At 38.2% G+C, this 17,552-nt stretch overlaps 1 pseudogene; it reads right to left on the bottom strand.

The window, feature by feature from the left end:
• Nucleotides 1-1,780: 1,780 nt before the first annotated feature.
• Nucleotides 1,781-17,552, bottom strand: part of LOC119036730 (septin-2-like) — a 91,537-nt pseudogene continuing 75,765 nt past the window's right edge.

The following is a 17,552-nucleotide window of genomic DNA, read 5'->3' as shown; positions in this document are numbered from 1 at the left end:
GTCAGTAGAAAAGAGATAGAAGATCTTTAGGCTATATATAGTGTTAACCATAATCTTCAACCCAACTTGCCACTTTTAAGAAAGGATGGACAAAAATAAGTCTCTTGTTGGGGAGGGGAGGCTGGTGAGTTGGATCTAGAAAGCAGTGAGGTTGTGGGAGGTCAGATTTTGAGGTAAAGTAAGAGTAAAGAATAGTCAATAGGTGTAGTGTGTGAGCAAATAGAGTTAATCACTATAGTAATAGAATTCAGGAACCTGTAAAATGGGCTAAGATTTGGGAGATGTGAAGTATTTACAGTTGTATAGAACAGCTATTATTTACAATAATATTAAAGCAACACTCATATTACAGACTCTGTGTGGTCTGTCTGAATAGGGGTATAGAACTTTGGGTAGTGCACTAAAGGAAAACAAGTGGCGTGAATTATAGAAAATTAGCATGCAACGTGGAGGAGAGAACAGGGGAAACCTGTCAAATGATACAATATAACAAGCCAAGGCAAAGAAGCCTATACAGAAAGAGGAGGAATACAAAGATACTACTAAAATATAAACAAAGTGAGAATAATGAAAATAAAAATAATAATACAAATATGCAGCAACTTGTGGCTTCTCTGCTGTAGCACAGTGAAATTTGTCTCTCTGTCTCGACTGTTGGGATGCTCCCTCTTTGGGTTCCACTCTGGTCTTTTCACAGTTCCCAGTTGTTTGAGTCCCTTGTGGGTAAAAGAAAACAAAGCAACAAACAAACAAATAAAAGCAGGAGAGGGGAGGAAAAAGCATTAAGTTTGGGAAGAAAGGAAGGACTAAAACAGGAAAAAAGAAAGGAGAGGAACAAAGTACTGAAAGATAAAGCAATAATAAAATTTTAAATATATGAAATTACTAAAAAAAAGAAAAACAAAAACAACCCCCCCAAAAAAACCCCAAAACTTCCCTTCTTGGTTTCAAACTGTCCAAAATGGTTTTTCTGGTTGCAGCAGAACCTCTCTGTGGGCTGGGGTACAGGCGCGCACCAGTCAGGCTGCCAGACTGGGGTGCAGGTGCCTGTGCTCCCGCCAGGCTGCCTGGGTCCCGCAGGATCTGGCAGGGTCCTTCCCAGTCCTGTGGCGGGACTCAAATGCGTCCGCCCCTCCTCTGGATCGCTGCCATGCTGGGTGGGAAGCAAGCCAAGCTGCTCTTGCAGGAGAGTACCTCAGCCCACTTTCCCAAAAAAAAAACTTCTCCAGAAAGCCTGCCTCTCAGCCTAGCCCAATCGCCAGCCAGACTGGTGAAAGACAATGCACCTCTCCATTCTCCTGGGCTAGCAACCACAGAGTCCCCAGTTGAACACGGCCCTTTGTCCTTGTTACCTTCTCTGTAAACTCAAGCAGACAGGTCTCTGCCTGGTGTTTCCCAGCCTTGCTTATATGAGGAAGGAGGGAGCTGGTGACCCAGCTCTCTCCCCAAGGACTTTACAGCAGTCCCAAGGCTCCCAAAGAGTCTGCCATAGCCCCGCCAGGTGCTGAGCTCCTGAAGAGTTCTCTGTGGCCTTCCCACCGCCCCTCCCTGGCAGTGGTTGCCTACCGAGGCCGCTGGGTGCCCGGGCTTCTGTGGCAGACACCTCCAGCACTGGTCCCAGACCAATGCCTCTGGACCCCGACCTCGGGGGCAGCAGCAGGGCCATCTATCAAAGGGCGCCGGCCCCTGCCGCTCTTGTGTTTATTCAGGTCCCCAAGACTCCACTGACCTGCTGCTGTCTGGTCCTTCAGTGTCAGTCACAATCTCTAGTGTCTTAATTTCATAAATGCTGGGGAACTGTTGCTTGATTGCGCTGTTCCTTAGTAAATCTGCCAGGATTCTCTCCCATGTGTATGGGAGCTGGAATCTGCTCTTCTTCTGGAATCCCATCTTCTTTACCAGGAATTTCACAAAGCCCATTGCCAACACTAAAAGAAAATTATAATTATTACAATAATAATAATATAATTTGGAAAATATCATGGAGAACAGTACAATCTAGGGAATAGAATCGGGTGATGTCTACAATAGATCAAATAGAAAGGAAGTGGACCATTGGCAGCCTAACTTTCATGATATGGATACACAGCCAAAAATCTCAGGCCAGGTCTCAGACTGGCTTTCTGAGCTGAAGAATGTAGTCAGCATTGCTTAGTGTTAGTTAGATGCAGATGTATATATTAATATGGAAATACAGTTGATTCTTATTTTCAGTACACCTAGTTAGCCAGTACTGAACCCATGTGCGTGGGGTAAGGCAAGGGTGGGTTCCTCCACGCCTCTGGTAAAAATATTTTTGTCAATGGATCAACACATAACCTTGTTTTATGTGTGTTTCTGTTTAAAGACATCTCCTTTAGCAAATAGTGCTGATCATTGATTAATTAACATTGAGTTCTAGGCTGACAGCACTATAACTCATACCTAAATGAAGTTCATTTAACACTTGTACTTTCTCCTTGAGGTACATCAAAGCCTTCTTGCCCTTAGGAACACTAGAGAGTGCTCTGTGTGGGGGCCATTTTAAACAGTAAAATTACTACCAAAAAATTGCAAAAATGGAGCACTAAATAGACCATGAGAAGGACATTTGTTCACAGTGTGAGATGTGGGGGCAATTTTGCCTGCAAAGTAGCCCCATCTATCATGGATGAAAGTGAAACTACCAAGACATGATCTGCTTGGGGAGGAGAGGTGGTCAATCCCTCAGAGGAGAAAGACCAAGAACCTCTTCTTCAATGGCTTTTATTAGGTTGTAATACACAAGAATACAGGTAAAGCTCATCAATCAATGTCAGGTAGCAAGGATCAAACGATAAATAACATTTCAAAGAAATCTTAGGGCTTAATCTGAGTCAGTGTCTGTCGGGTAAGGGGGTTGCAAAAACTTTGGGAGACATACTCAATTCCTGCTCAGACCCTTATCATATGAATGAAAACACTCTCAGCAGAGCAGGCTTCACAGGACTTGGTGAATTCTTTTTTTATGCCCGATCACCCTGATCCTGCTCTATCCTACAAGGGGCTGCACCGCTTTCCCCATTATAGGTTTTTAGGCTTAAATGGATTAGAGCCAGGAATTGCTTCTCCCAGATGAAAATGGAGACTCAAGATATTTCAGAATAACTGGGGGGTGAAGGGTCATCACTCCCTCTTTGTTGCAGCCCCCTGAGTCCTTTCTTGATGGCCTCCCATGTGATCATGTCTGGCTTAGGTTGCCCCCACTCTGAGGGGTCTTACCCATCATTGACTAACCAACCAAGCACTGGGGGCCAGAGATGAATGAAGCAGAAGCAGAGCTTCTGCCAGGGAGATAAGCTTTTTCTCCTTAGTGGCTCACAGTCTGAAGGTCACTCACTCAGCCTTATCCATGGCAGGTGGTTACAACTCCTGAAAACAGGCAGACCGGTTCCCAACAATTAGGTTGATTCCTAGGCACTTTATTTTTCTTGTTGCTATATCAAATAGAAATTTTTTGATTCCTGCTTTTGCTGCTTCATTGTTGCTGTACAAAAATGCCTTTGATTTCTGAATATTGACTTTGTATTCCACTGTTTTGGCAAATTCACTTATTAGGTTGAGTAGGTTTTTGGTGGAGTCTGTAGTATTTTCTATGTACAGTATCGTGATGGGTAGACAATGACAGTTTGCTTTCTCCTTTCCAATTTGGAAGCCTTTTATTTCTTCTTGTTGTGTGATACTCCAATACTATGTTGAGTAGAGGTAGTCAAAGTGGACATTCTTGTCTTATTCCTGATCATAGTGGGAAAGCCTTAGTTTTGGCCCATTGAGTATGATGTTGGCTGTAGGTCTCTGGTATATGTTCTTTATGTTGAGGAATGCTCCCTCTATTCCCACTTTGCTGAGTGTTGTTATGATAAATAGGTGTTGTACCTTATCAAATGCTTTTTCTGCATCTATTGATATTATCATGTGATTTTTGTCTTTGCTTTTGTTTATGTGATTTATTACTTTCATTGATTTGCAAATATTGTAACATCCATGAATCCCACTTGATCATGGTGTTTGACCATACACCATGTATTTGCATGTATTGCTGGATGTGGTTTGCCAATATTTTGTTGAGGATTTTAGTGTCTATGTTCATCAGCAATATTGGCCATAGTTTTCAATCTTTGTTGTGTCTTCATCTGGTTTTTGGATGAGGATGATGCTGGCTTCATAAAAAGAGTTTGGGAGTCTTCCCTCTTCTTGGGCTTTTTGGAAAAGTCTCTGAAGAATAGGAGTTAGCTCTTCCTTAAATGTGATATAAAATTCTCCTGTGAAACCATCTGGTCCAGCGCTTTTGTGTGATGGGAGTTTTTTTTATTACTACTTTAATTTCATAGGCTGTTGTTGGTCTGTTCAGGCATACTGCTTTTTATTCATTGAGTTTTGGAAGATTATATTTTTCTAGAAATTTGTCCATTTCACCTAGGTGTTTAAATTTCTTGGCATATAGTTCTTCATTGTAATTTCTTACAATTCTTTGTATTTCTGTGTAATCTCTCCTCTTTCATTTCTGATTGTGTGTATTTGGGTCCTCTCTTTTTTTCTTGATGAGTCTGCTTAAAGACTTGTCAATTTTGTTTATCTTTTCAAAGAATGAGCTCCTGGATTTATTAATCTTTATATTTGTGCTTTTAGTCCCTATGTCATTTAATTCCGTTCTGATCTTGGATATTTCCTTTTTTCTACTTGTTCTAGGCTGTCTTTGTTGTTGTTCCTCAAGTTCAAGTCATAGAGTTAGGTTGTTTATTTGAAATGTTTCTATCTTTTTAGGGAGGTCTGTTTTGCTATGAACTTCCCTCTCAGGACTGCCTTGCCATGTCCCATGGGTTTTAAATTATTATGAGTTGATTTTTATTTGTTTACAGAAACTTTTTGATCTCTTCCTCAATCTCATTCTTGACCCATTCATTGTTTAATAGCAATCTATTCAATCTCCATGACTTTGTGTGTTTTTAGCTTTTTCCTTGAGGGTCATTTCTAGTTTCAGTCCCTAGTGGTCACAGAAAATGCTTGATATAATTTCAATTTTCCTGATTTTGTTGAGGCTTGCTTTGTGTCTTATCATATGGTCTTCCTTTGAAAGTGTTCCATGTGCATTTGAAAAGGATGTGTAATTTGCTTCTTTGCGATGAAAAGTTTATGTATATCAGTTAAGTCCATTTGATCTAATGCATCTTTCAATGCCACAATATTCTTGTTATTTTGTTTGAAAGATGTATCCATTATTGACAGTAGGGTGTTAAAATCCCCTACTATAATTTTTTGCTGTCTATATCTTTTTTGAAGTCATCCAAGGTTTTCCTTATGTATTTGGGTGCTCCTATGTTGGGTGTATATATGCTTATAATGTTTATGTCTTGTTAATGGATTGTTACCTTGAGTATTATGAAGTGTTCTGGGTCTTTTTTTATAGCCCCTTTTTTGAAGTCTATTTTCTCTGATATGAGTATTGCTACTCTGGCTTTTTTTTTCTTTCCATTTGCTTAGAAAATTTGTTCCCAGCCCTTCACTTTCAGACTGTGTGGGTCTTTTGTCCTGAGGTGTCTCTTGTAGGCAACATATATGTGGGTCATGATTTCTTATCCATTAAGCTATTCTATGTTTCTTTATTGGAGCATTTAATCCATTTATGTTCAAGATTATTATTGATAGATACTCATTCATTGCCATTTTACTTCCTTGGTATCTGTGCTCCTCTCTCTCAGTCTTTTTCTTCCTTTTCTTAAAGCAGTCCCTTAGCATCTCTTGAAGTGCTGGTTTGGTAGAGGTGTAGTGTTGGAGCCTTCTTTGTCTGGGAAACTCCTTATTTGGCTTTCTGTTTTAGTGGATAACCTTGCTGTAGGGAGTAGTCTTGGTTGCAGGCCATTGCTGTTCATTACTTGGAGCATTTTTTGTCATTCCATTCTGGCTTGTAATGTTTCTATTGAAAAGACAGTTGGTAGCCTTATTGGGGTTCCCTTGTATGTTACTTCCTGTTTCTCCCTTGTTGCCTTTAAGATTACCTCTTTGTCTTGGAATTTTGCAATTTTAATTCTGATGTCTTGAAGTGGACCTCCTTGGGTTCCTCATGATTGGGGCCCTCTGTGCTTCCTGGATTTGTGTGAGTTTTTCTCTCATAAAATTAGGGAAGTTTTCTCTCTTCATTTTTTAGCCCTTGCTATCCCTTGCTTTTCTTCTTCTCCTTCTGGTATTCCTATTATACAGATATTATTACATTTCATTTTGTCCTGCATTTCCCTTAGCACCTCTTCATTATTTCTGAATCTTTTTCCCTTTTCTTGTTTTTTTTTTCTGGGTGTTTTTTTTCTACCATTTCTTTCAGCTTGCTGATTTGATCCTCTGCTTTATCTAGCCTGCGTTTGATTCTTTCTACTGTGTTCTTCAATTCAGAAATTATATCCTTCATTTTCTTTTGGTCCCTGTTGATAGTTTCTATTTCCTTTTTCATGTTGATATAGTTTGCAATGAATTCCTTGTATTTTCCCTTTATTTTGATAATTCTCAGTGAGCTTATTGAGCTTCTTTATTATCATTCCTTTGAACTCAATATCTAATAGTTGACTTGACTCTATTTCACTTAGCATTCTTTCTGAGGCTTTCATCTTTCTTTTTGATTGGGGTTTGTTTTTCATCTTCTCATTGTTTGTGAGACTCTTGTTGTTAGCCTCTGCTTCTCAGATTGATCTTCTATGGTAGAAAACCTGTGAGATTCATTTGTGCAGTCTCATAATCTCTTGAACTTGCTGTTCTTTAAATACCATTTATGTTGGCTCTCTGGATGTAATTGGATTTTGATTGTAGTTGGATTGTTCTTTTGTATGTCCTTCTCTCCAGTTGGTTGATTGAGCATCACTCTGGTCACCATATCTTCTATGCTGTTGTGTAGGTGTTGCCAGAAGAAAACCACAAAGCCCAGGGAACAAACCCATATCCACAAAAATATCTCCACCCCCCTGCAATTTCAGTAACAGAAAATGAACCAGTATTAATAAGGGTGTAAAGAGATTGAGACTATTACCAAAAAAGGGGAGAATAATGTATAGTAGAAATTCTAGTGACTTAATATGCACAAACTTGCTGGACAAGCAATGAATGTAAAAAGCTATGCAGGAAATAAATATCACTAATCATGGAGAAGACCACAATGAATTTTGTCTTGGTAGCTTTTAGTATTTACCACTTTTTTTTTCTTCATCTGCCTCTGGTGGTGTCAGAGGTTGTCAAATATTAGTTGACCATAGAGATCTGAATTTATTTCTGGGCTCTCTATTCTGTTCCATTGCCAGCTCTTAAGCCAGTATCATACTGTTTTGATTATAGTGGACTTATAGTATAGTTTGATATCAGGTATTATGATTCCTCCTACTTTGTTCTTCTTTCTCAATATTGCTGAGGCTATTAAAGATTATTTTTAGTTCCATATAGATTTTTGAAATACTTGTCCTAAATCTGTGAAATATGTCATTGGTATTTTGATAGGGATTGCATTGAAGCTATAAATTGCTTTGGGTAGTAAAGAAATTTTAATGATGTTGATTCTTCCAATCTATGAATATGGTATATGCTTCCATTTATTGGTATCTTTCTTAAAATCTTCAGTGTTCCATAGTTTTTATGAGTACAGGTCTTTTACCTTCTTGGTTAAGTTTATTCTTAGGCACTTCATTTTTCTTGTTGCTATTGTAAATAGGATTTTTTTCCTAGTTCCTATTTCTGATATTTCATCATTAGTGTATAAAAATGCCTTCGATTTCTGAATATTGACTTGGTATCCTTCTACTTTGCCAAATTCACTTATTAAGTTGAATAGTTTTTGGTGAAGAATATAGGGTTTTTATGCACACTATCATGTCATCTGCAAACAATGACAATTTTAATTCCTCCTTTTCAATTTAGATGCCTTTTAGTTCTTTTTCTTTTCTGATCACTATGTGGCTATAACTCCCAATACTATATTAAATAGAAGTGGTGAAAGCTAACAGCCTTATCTTGCTCCTAATCTTAGGGGAAAACTTTTCGTTTTTGCCCACTGAGTATTATGTTGGAAGTAGGTTTCTCATATATGACCTTAGTGTTTTTTATTATAAATGGGTGCTGTACCTTATCAAATGCTTTTTCAGAGTCTATTGATATTATCATGTTTTTTTGTCTTTCATTTTGTTTATGTGGTGTATTATGTTTATGATTTACAAATATTGTACCACCCTTGCAGCGCTGGGATGAATCACACTTGATCACAATGTGATCTTATTAATGTATTACCAAATGTGGTTTGCCACTATTTTGCTAAGTATTTTAGCATCTATGTTCATCAGAAATATATTTATTTATCTTATTTAATTATGTATAGATTATTGTAGACAAGAAAATGAAAATTTGAGGGCTAAGTGACTACCTCAAATCTACACATCTAGGAGGTTGGGACAAGGGGTCCTCTGACTATGATTGTCCCCTCTCTATTTCTATATTGGATTTCAGTAGAGTGATTACATGTTTGCATAATTTGAACAATCGGTAACAATAATTCATTTTTTCATTGATTGTAATAAGACTAGGCAAAAAAAGACTGAGGAATAGACAAGTTGTAAACATTTAAATGCAAAGTTATTTTATACATTACCTGATTGGCAGTCAGGGAGCAGCAGGGTGGATATATACCTTCTTTTCTCCATGGATATACCTTCTTTATATCTATAACCTATAAATAAGCTTTCATCAACCCATTTCCCCCTACAGCTCATACTAACTTAATTATAACCTAGGTGCATGAAGCAGCTTTTTGCTTTGTTACAATGAGCACTGTGGGGCATGTAATTGAGTCTCCATGACATCTTCCTGCATTGATACCTAAATTCCATCCTCAATGAATGTGCTAAGGATGGAAGAAATTACACTGAGATAAAATGCAGTTATCTCAAATAACCCAGTCTAATTAATGTGAGTACAATGATGTTGGTCAACAGAAAGGAATAAGATGGTTCTGGATACCTTGTATCCACTAGGCCTTATCTATGTGTACATCAACATCAAAAGACAATGTTTGGCATTGAGAAAATTTAGTAAGACAAACTATAAGTATCCTATCCACACACACAAATTGTATGAGATGATTTCCCAATGCTTCTTTAACATATTACAGGTTCTGTATTAAGTGGTTCTCATTGTAAATAACTTTGTGATAGGTCACTTGTCAAATGAGTTCACTACCTGTCCTACCTCTGAGAGTGGCTGGGAAATGAAATTATATTTTAATAATTTTTAGTTATCATTATCATCATCATTAATGTATTATAACAGGCATGATACTTTTAGCATGGATCATATAAAATGTTTTATATGAATTCCTGTGTCTAGGTGATATCAACCCTTTAGGGGTTGAGAAAGATTTATAGCTTATTAAATTGCTGACACATGTTTATAAAAATGCACTAAGGTTCAGGAATGCCCTTATATCTCTTTGTCATAACTTTGCCCACTCTTCACACTTCCACACACCTAATAACTTTATTAAAATGTATCTTCCCCAAACCTCCCAGCCTATGGCAGGTGCTCAATAAACATTGCAAGAAGAAATAGACAATCTTCTATAACTTTCATATCCCTACTGTTGTGAAGGAAAATATTTAAGGAATTAGTTGCCTCAAGGGTACCCCAAAAAGGTCTTCCTTATGGGAACAACTTTAATATAGGATTAATAAGAGCAGCTCTGGAAATAATGGATCTGAGGTCAAGTTTGGGCAACACCACATATGCTGACCTCTGAGAAATAGTAGAGGCTCTGAGAAGTCTACTTAGTAGTTAAACCTGGAATTTACTGTAAGACCTTTACTTTCTTCTTCCCTTTCTCCTGCCCTTCTCTCTCCCTCCATTTTTACCTCCCTTCTTTCTTTTCCTTTCTCCATCTCTCCCTCTTCTTTTTCTCTTTCCTTACTGTCTTTATATTTTCAGCGCATAACACAAGACTAGTTGAGAAGAATTCTCTCTTTTTTGGAAGTTTTTAATTTTATTCTTTATTGAATTTATTGAAGTTAAATTGGTTAATGAAATTATATAGGCTTCAAGTACACAATTATGTAATACGTCATCTGTATATTGTACTGTGCGTTCACCATCCAAAGTTTAGTCTCCTACCATCACCATTTATCTCCCATTTATCTTCTTCTGCTTTCCTCCATTCCCCTTTTCCTCTGGTAATCACCATACTGTTGTCTGTGTCTACGAGTTCTTTTGTTTTTTGCTTAATCCCTTCACCTATTTCACTCAGTCCCCCAGTCTCATATCTCCCTCCCCTCTGACAGCTGTCAGTCTTTTCTCTGTATCTATGAGTCTGTTTCTACTTCCTTTGTTTATTTTGTTGATTATATTCTACATATAAGTGAAATCACATGGTATTTTTTTCTATGACTGGCCAACAGATATATGAAAAGATGCTCAACGTCACCGATCATCAGAGAAATGCAAATTAAAACACACTGATACATCACCTCACACCTATCAGAATGGCTATCATCAATGAATTAACAGACAAGTGCTGGCAAGGATGTGGGGAAAGGGTAACCCTCATGCACTATTGGTGGGAATGCACACTGGTACAGTCACTGTGGTAAGCAGTATGGAGTTTCCTCAAAAAATTAAAATGTAACTTCCTTATGACAGTCCCCCTTCACTTTGGGGGACTTATCCAAAGAAACCTGGAACACTGATTCAAAAGAACATAGGGTGAAAAGGTGAAGGGATTAAGAAATAAAAACCCTCATAGACACAAACAATGGTATGGTGATTACAAGAGGGAAAGGTGAGTGGGGGATGAGGCGGAAGAGGGTAAAGGGGAATAAATGGTGGTGGAAGACTTGACTTGGAGTGGTGAACACACAATACAGTATACAGATGATGTATTATTGAATTATATACTTGAAACCTATGTAATTTTATTAACTAATGTCACCCCCAATAAATTCAATTAAAAAGTTTTTTAAAAGAATATATGCATCATTATGTTCATTGTAGCTTTGTTTACAATAGCTACAATTTGGAATCAACAGAAGTTCCCACCAGTAGATGAGGGGATAAAAAAAAAGCTGTGGTAGGTACATTTGCACAACAGAATACTACTCAGCCATAAAAAGAAGAAAATCTTACGTTTTGTGACAGCATTGGTGGTCCTAGAGGGTATTGTGCTAAAAGAAGAACTATTTATAGAAGAATTCTAGTCTCATAAATGACTTGCTACACAAAAAGAACAAGGCCTCCCTCAGATAGGCAAAGACCTAACATCTCTGAGAAAGATCATGATGCATGTGTCTGCTTTCCCCTTTGTAATACTGGAGAGTACTTGCTTCATAAAGATATGAGGATGCACTAAGTTAGTACATGTATGATGATTAGAGCAGTAGTACCACACATGGTAAATACTCAATAAATATAAGCTATTGTTATTTGTTATTATTATCATCATTAATTACAGAGGGTACAGTGGACCAGATCTGAGTGTAACTGCTTTGAAATGCTAGTTGGCTTTATGTTCAGAATACTTTTCTTGGTGGCAAACATTTTTGAGTCAACAAAGAACTTGTGCTTTTAGGACTGGCTATTTTTAACATTTTTTTCAATGACCTCTTTCACTATTACATGGTGGGTGGGCAGCTGTTTGCAATTACTGCCTTCTCTGTAGTCCACAGGTAAGCCAGGGTTGAAGAATCTGGCTTTTTTCTAAATATTTTCAAGTAACTTGGCAGCTGGACCATACCCAATGGAAATATGCTAAAGCAGATGGGCAGAATGAGTCAGAGACACAAGGGTGACTTATATTCAGGAACTACCGTCACCACAGTTATTTTTTAATTGAATTTATTGGGGTGAACACTGGTTCACAAAAACCATGTAGGTTTCAACTGCACAACTCAATGGTAATTCTTTAAAAACCCTGCCTGGTCCACTCAGGGAGGGTAGGTGGTGAGGAGGAGTGTCTGGAGGCCATTTCAGTGGTCTGCTTATTGGCTTGTTGTTGAGAATGTTGTTTTTCTTTCCTGGGCTTCTCCATTCTTTACTGGTGTGGCCAGAAGATGAGTTGGTGCTGAACAGAAAGGCCTTCTCAACTGGATAGGAAAGAAAATGTCCTTCCTTGATTGCTACAAACCTTGAAACTGAAGCTTGAGTTCCACCACATAGGATCAGCCATCAGTGAGAATGTGTATGGATTTGAGGGGGGGCGTATTTTGCTTGGTTTTAAAATCATGAGAAATTTAAAACAAGGAAATAGTTAAGTAAAAGACTTCTGGTAAATATGCCTTCTTTTCACCATAAAAGGTATCAAGCTTTAAAATATGGAAGAGACAGTTTTGGAAAACTCTTTATTTGAAAAGAGCCCCCCACTCATTAAATCCATGGGCATTCATGTTTACTGTCACCTCCTGAATGTGTCTCTCTGGAGATTCCTGAATTTCCTCATCCAGCTGTGTGTGTGCTCACACAATTTCATGTACATGTATGAGGTATGTATGCCCACAAGTGTATATGTGGGAGGGTGTTGGATTGTGGTGTGCACACATATCTCTTATGTGTGTGTTGAGTGTAGTGAAGATGTGTGCTATGTGTACATGCATTGCATGTATGTACCTGTACATGGTGTATATATATTGTGATATGTTGGGGATGGTATGTGTTGAGTGTGTGTGATGTATATGTGTATGTGCAATGTGTGTATATAACAAAGGACAGATGTTCCTGGCACAAACAGGAAAGATTTCTACCCCCACCAAAAAATCTGGTAACTCATTTCTATGCCATCATCTATGGTCACTGCAAGGTCAAAGCTACACACTTACTACATAACACAAGGAGAAGATACCTACATATCCTATGGGCACACATTTGGGGAGACTAATAAAAAATACAGATTAACTGAAAGTTACCAACTGGTTTTTTCTGCATTTTCTGTTATGCTGGCTATGTCAGTGACTGTCAAATATTAAAATAGTATATATTTTCTTTAACTACTTTTTTCTAATTTGTCCATGTTTATTGCCTTGAAACAAATAAGGAAAATGTTGAGGAAAGAAGATAAGATGGAGAGAAGAGAAATATTTAAAACAGAAAACAGGGATTAGGCTAAGAAAACATTTGTTGGGCAACAGTGCCTGAATGTGCTACACTCTAACCACCAGAAACTCAGAACAATTGCCTGTGTGTAACTGAAGATAAATGAATTAATGGCTTTAGCACTGTCATCACCACCTCACTAATACATTCTTGCCTGTGGCATGTTGGCCAGCTGGGTTTGCAGGTTTAAACCTGGTGTGTATACCTATCCCCTGGTAAAATGTGTTGAAGTTTCCCCACATGCAAACTTTTACATAATCGTTGCATGCTTTTGTGCTTAATGAGAATAACAAGATATTCATGGAAAGAAGCCCCAGGTGATCTGAACAGTGGTTTTTCAGATAAGATCTTTTGGGGAGAAGTATTGTACATAATCTGTTAGACACAGCTCCTAAATTCATGACCCTATTCCCTTAGTCCTTATTTTCCCTTAATTCTTATTTTCTTTGAAATGAAAACAAATCTAATTATTTTTACCAAACAGCTGACTGGCATAAATGATAGTAGCAAGCATTCGAGAGATTTTGCAATTACGTTGATTTTTTCACAAAATGCTGCACTAAATAAATTCCCAATCTCCATTTCCACCTTCTAGGGATTTGAAAGAGGTTTAGTAGATTCATTCATGGAATGTTACAGCAAGAAGGGACTTTAGTGATCATCTGGTGCAAACACCTCATTTTTGGATGTGAAACTAAGGCCCAAATGTATAAAATGCCTGGATTGATGGGCCTCTGCAGGTTTGCAGAAAACTAGGTTGGGAACTGAAAACATACTCTCTGCACCCAGCTGCCAATGCACCTGTCAAGGATGAGTGCACAAGCAATGGAGAGCAAATGGGCTCAGGACAGTTTTATCAAGGTGGGAGGGGACCTCTATTACAGAATTCATTTAAAGAAATGCTTCTAAATGAACCCACTTGCAAGTATCCATCCCTAGCCACCTAGCATATACCCACCTTCTTGTACTAGTGCCAGAAAAGAGATTGTATGTGATTTGTCGTTAGCAAAGCTGTGAACAGGTGTTAAATAGTGTCTGCCCAAACAGATCTCACTCTTAATGTGTTTTCTCTAAAAATAAATATTTACAGAATAAGATACCCTTTTCGCTCTCATTTGAGGACATCTGTATCAAATTGACCTGAATGAGGAAAAGGGAGAAAGTATTATTAAGGTGGATTCTTGAAATTAAGCATTTTTAAACTCCTATGAAACTTGTGTATGCATTTTTCTTACTCATAGAAAAAAATGAGAGCAAAGTTTTCTTCTTTGGGGGAAGGAGAAATTAGCCAATATATTACAAGCTCAGAGCACAAGACAGTTTGCCAAATACAGACTGGTCTGTTTGCTTTATTGCTTTTGAGATTATGTGGAAACAATGTGGATGGCAAAGGGCAACTTCTTTCTGTGTTCTGTGCTGCCTAAAAAAGAAAAAACAACATGGCGTAAGAGCTGAATGTCAATATACCTCAATGAGCAATGAGCAATACCACAGAGACAACATTTAGATACTTTAATGTTGACCACAGGCCAAAAAAGAAAAACCTGAAAGGCAGAGTTTGCAAATATCTCAGTGATGATATACAACAACATATACATAGACATCTTTATTTTTTTATTCCTCAAAAGTTTCCAATAACTGGTCGCAGGCCTCATATTTTGCTTAGAATTTTTCTCCTATCCTCTTGGTTTATCTAATCCTACATATACTCAAGACCTCATTTCAAATGTGATTTTATCCCAGATGCTTTTTCTGCCCCTTTATTTAACCTAGGTTTCTCCTACTGCAGGATCTCATGATATTTGGTATGTTTCCCTAAATTAGCATAAAGCTATCTGCCCTGCTAGACTGGAAATTACCTGAGGGTAGGAAGCAGGTGTTTCCCATTCATGACTGTCTCCCAAACACCTAGAAGAATACCAGGCACATAGAAAACTCAGCACATATTAGTTGAATGGAAAGATAGATGCACACTCTCTCTAGTTTCAGAGCCTGTATTTAATATGCCTCCTATCATACCTATTTTAACAATTTCTCTCCACTGCAGCAGTCTTCAATAGAAACGTAGGAGTGTGGAGAATAAGGCAACCTGGCTGTTGCATTGGCAAAAAAGTTAAGATTTCCTACAGCATTGACACATAGAGAATTAGATATACCTTGACATAAATCTTTAAAATCTTGAGATAAAGTGGACCCCCAAATTCTAGCTGTACAAGTCTTTGAGTCAAGTACTATTTCTGTTTCATTTTAGATCCCTAGCAGATTTCCAATAACATTTTATTAGTGTTCATTTTTCTCAGACAAAATAAAAACACTTTTAGGACTTCTGGTCAACATGGCAGCATAGGCAGACATGGCCCACCTCTTCACACAACCACATCAAAATTACAACTAAAATATAGAACAACCATCACTCAGAACAATAAGATATAAAGTTGAATGGAACTCTGACAACTAAGGAATTAAAGAACCCACATCCATCCAATCGGTAGGAGGGGAACAGACAGGAACCAGGCTTTTTTCCACATATAGTAGATAAAAATTTGGGAGGAATATCTTGGGAGTGAGAGGTACCAGCCCCACATCAGGCACCAAAGCTCAAGATTCAGTGCCAGGAAAATAAGTCCCCACAACTTCTGTCTGCAAAAACCAGCAGGGATTGAGCCAGTGAAAGAAACTTCTGGAGCCTTGTGCAAATCCGCTTAAAGAAACCACACATAGACTCACCTACTCAGACTCACTCCCTTTGAGCTCTAGCACCAGTGTAGCAGCCTGAAAAACACCAGTGGTACACAGAGAGAAACTGAAGTGTCTTGCATCAAGGTAAGCAGAGGCCTTTGTACCTTTATTAAACCTTCCATCCACAGAGCCTGCAAGCTGATGCCATATCTAAGACTACATCAACTTGGCTAACATTGTTTGACCTGCATTGGAGATCCCCAGAGACTCCACCCTTCCAACTTATAGGCACACCCAGCTTCTTTTCAATATGAATGGCTGGTCTTGGCTCATGCTTCACAACTTTTTATATCCTCTCAAACAAACAACAGATGGCTTCAGTGATCCCCAGGCCCAGCACTAGCAGTAACCAGCCTAGATTCACAACTTGGCTTCACCTGCAAATCTCCAAGCTCAGCACAAATAGCAGCCATCTCAATTTGCTTTTTAGATCAGGCAGGGTGGTCCCGGACAAAACACAGGATGGGGCTGACCTTGGTCTGCACCACCCAGGAAACCCCAGGGCCTGCGCACTCAGTGGACAGCTTCATACCACGTTGGAATGCCAGAACCCTGCCCCTGCAGAGCTGATCCTCCAAAGAGGGCAGAGGTTGGTGTGGCCACAGCCAACCTTTGCAGCTGACTGGCCTGAATGAATACCTTTCATTGATCGGCCAACTGCAACCAAGAGGAGGGTGCACTCAGCACATATGAAAGGCATACCTCATGTACCCAGCTTGGATGATAGGGGAGGCTGTGCCACTGGACCCTATAGGACACTTATTACATTATCCCACACACTACTAAGACAAAAAGTCATAGCAGTTCTACCTAATATAAAGAAACAAACACAGGGAGGCTGCCAAAATGAGGACACAAAATTTCAAACAAACAAACAAACATGGCCCAAATGAAAGAACAGATCAAAACTCCAGAAAGAGAACTAAACAAAATGAAGATAAGCAATCTATCAGAGGCAGCGCTCAAAATACTGGTTATAACACACACACACATACACACACATATTGGTTAGAAGGATGCTTAAACAGCATCCTAAACAACATAAAAAAGACTCAGTCAGAAATAAGATACAGTAATTGAAGTAAAGAACAATTTACAAGGAAATGACAGAAGAATGAATACAGCCAAGAATAAAATCAATGATATGTAATATAAGGAAGCAAATCAGAACAAGAAGAAAAAAATAGACTTTAAAAAAAAAAGAGGATTGTGTAAGAAACTCCTGGGACAATTTTGGGATTTCCAACATTTGCATCATGGGGGTGCCAGAAGGAGAAGAGAAAGAGCAAGCAATTAGAAATCTAACTGAAAAAAATAAAGAAAACTTCCCTAATTTGGTGAGAGAAATAAACATGAAATTCCAGGAAACACAGAGTCCCAAATAAGATAGATGCAAAGAGGCCCAATCCAAGACACATCATAATTAAAATGCCAAAAGTTAAAGATAGAAAGAGAATCTTAAAAGCAGCAAGAAAAAAGGAGTTAGTTACCTACAGCAGAGTTCTTGTAAGACTTTCTAGCTGATTTCTCAAAAGAAACTTTGCACACTGGGATTGGCAAGAAATATTCAAAATCATGAAAAGTAGGGACTTACAGCCAAGATTGCTCTACTCAGCAAAGCTATTATTTATTTATGTATTTATTTAAAGCACATTTTATTGATTATACTATTACAGTAGTCCCATTTTTCTCACCCTTTATTC

Source organism: Artibeus jamaicensis, unplaced genomic scaffold (genome assembly GCF_021234435.1).
Source record: "Artibeus jamaicensis isolate MK-2021 breed Jamaican fruit bat unplaced genomic scaffold, CSHL_Jam_final contig_594, whole genome shotgun sequence".
Classification (NCBI taxonomy): domain Eukaryota; kingdom Metazoa; phylum Chordata; class Mammalia; order Chiroptera; family Phyllostomidae; genus Artibeus; species Artibeus jamaicensis.
This window is presented reverse-complemented; position numbering and strand designations above follow the sequence as displayed.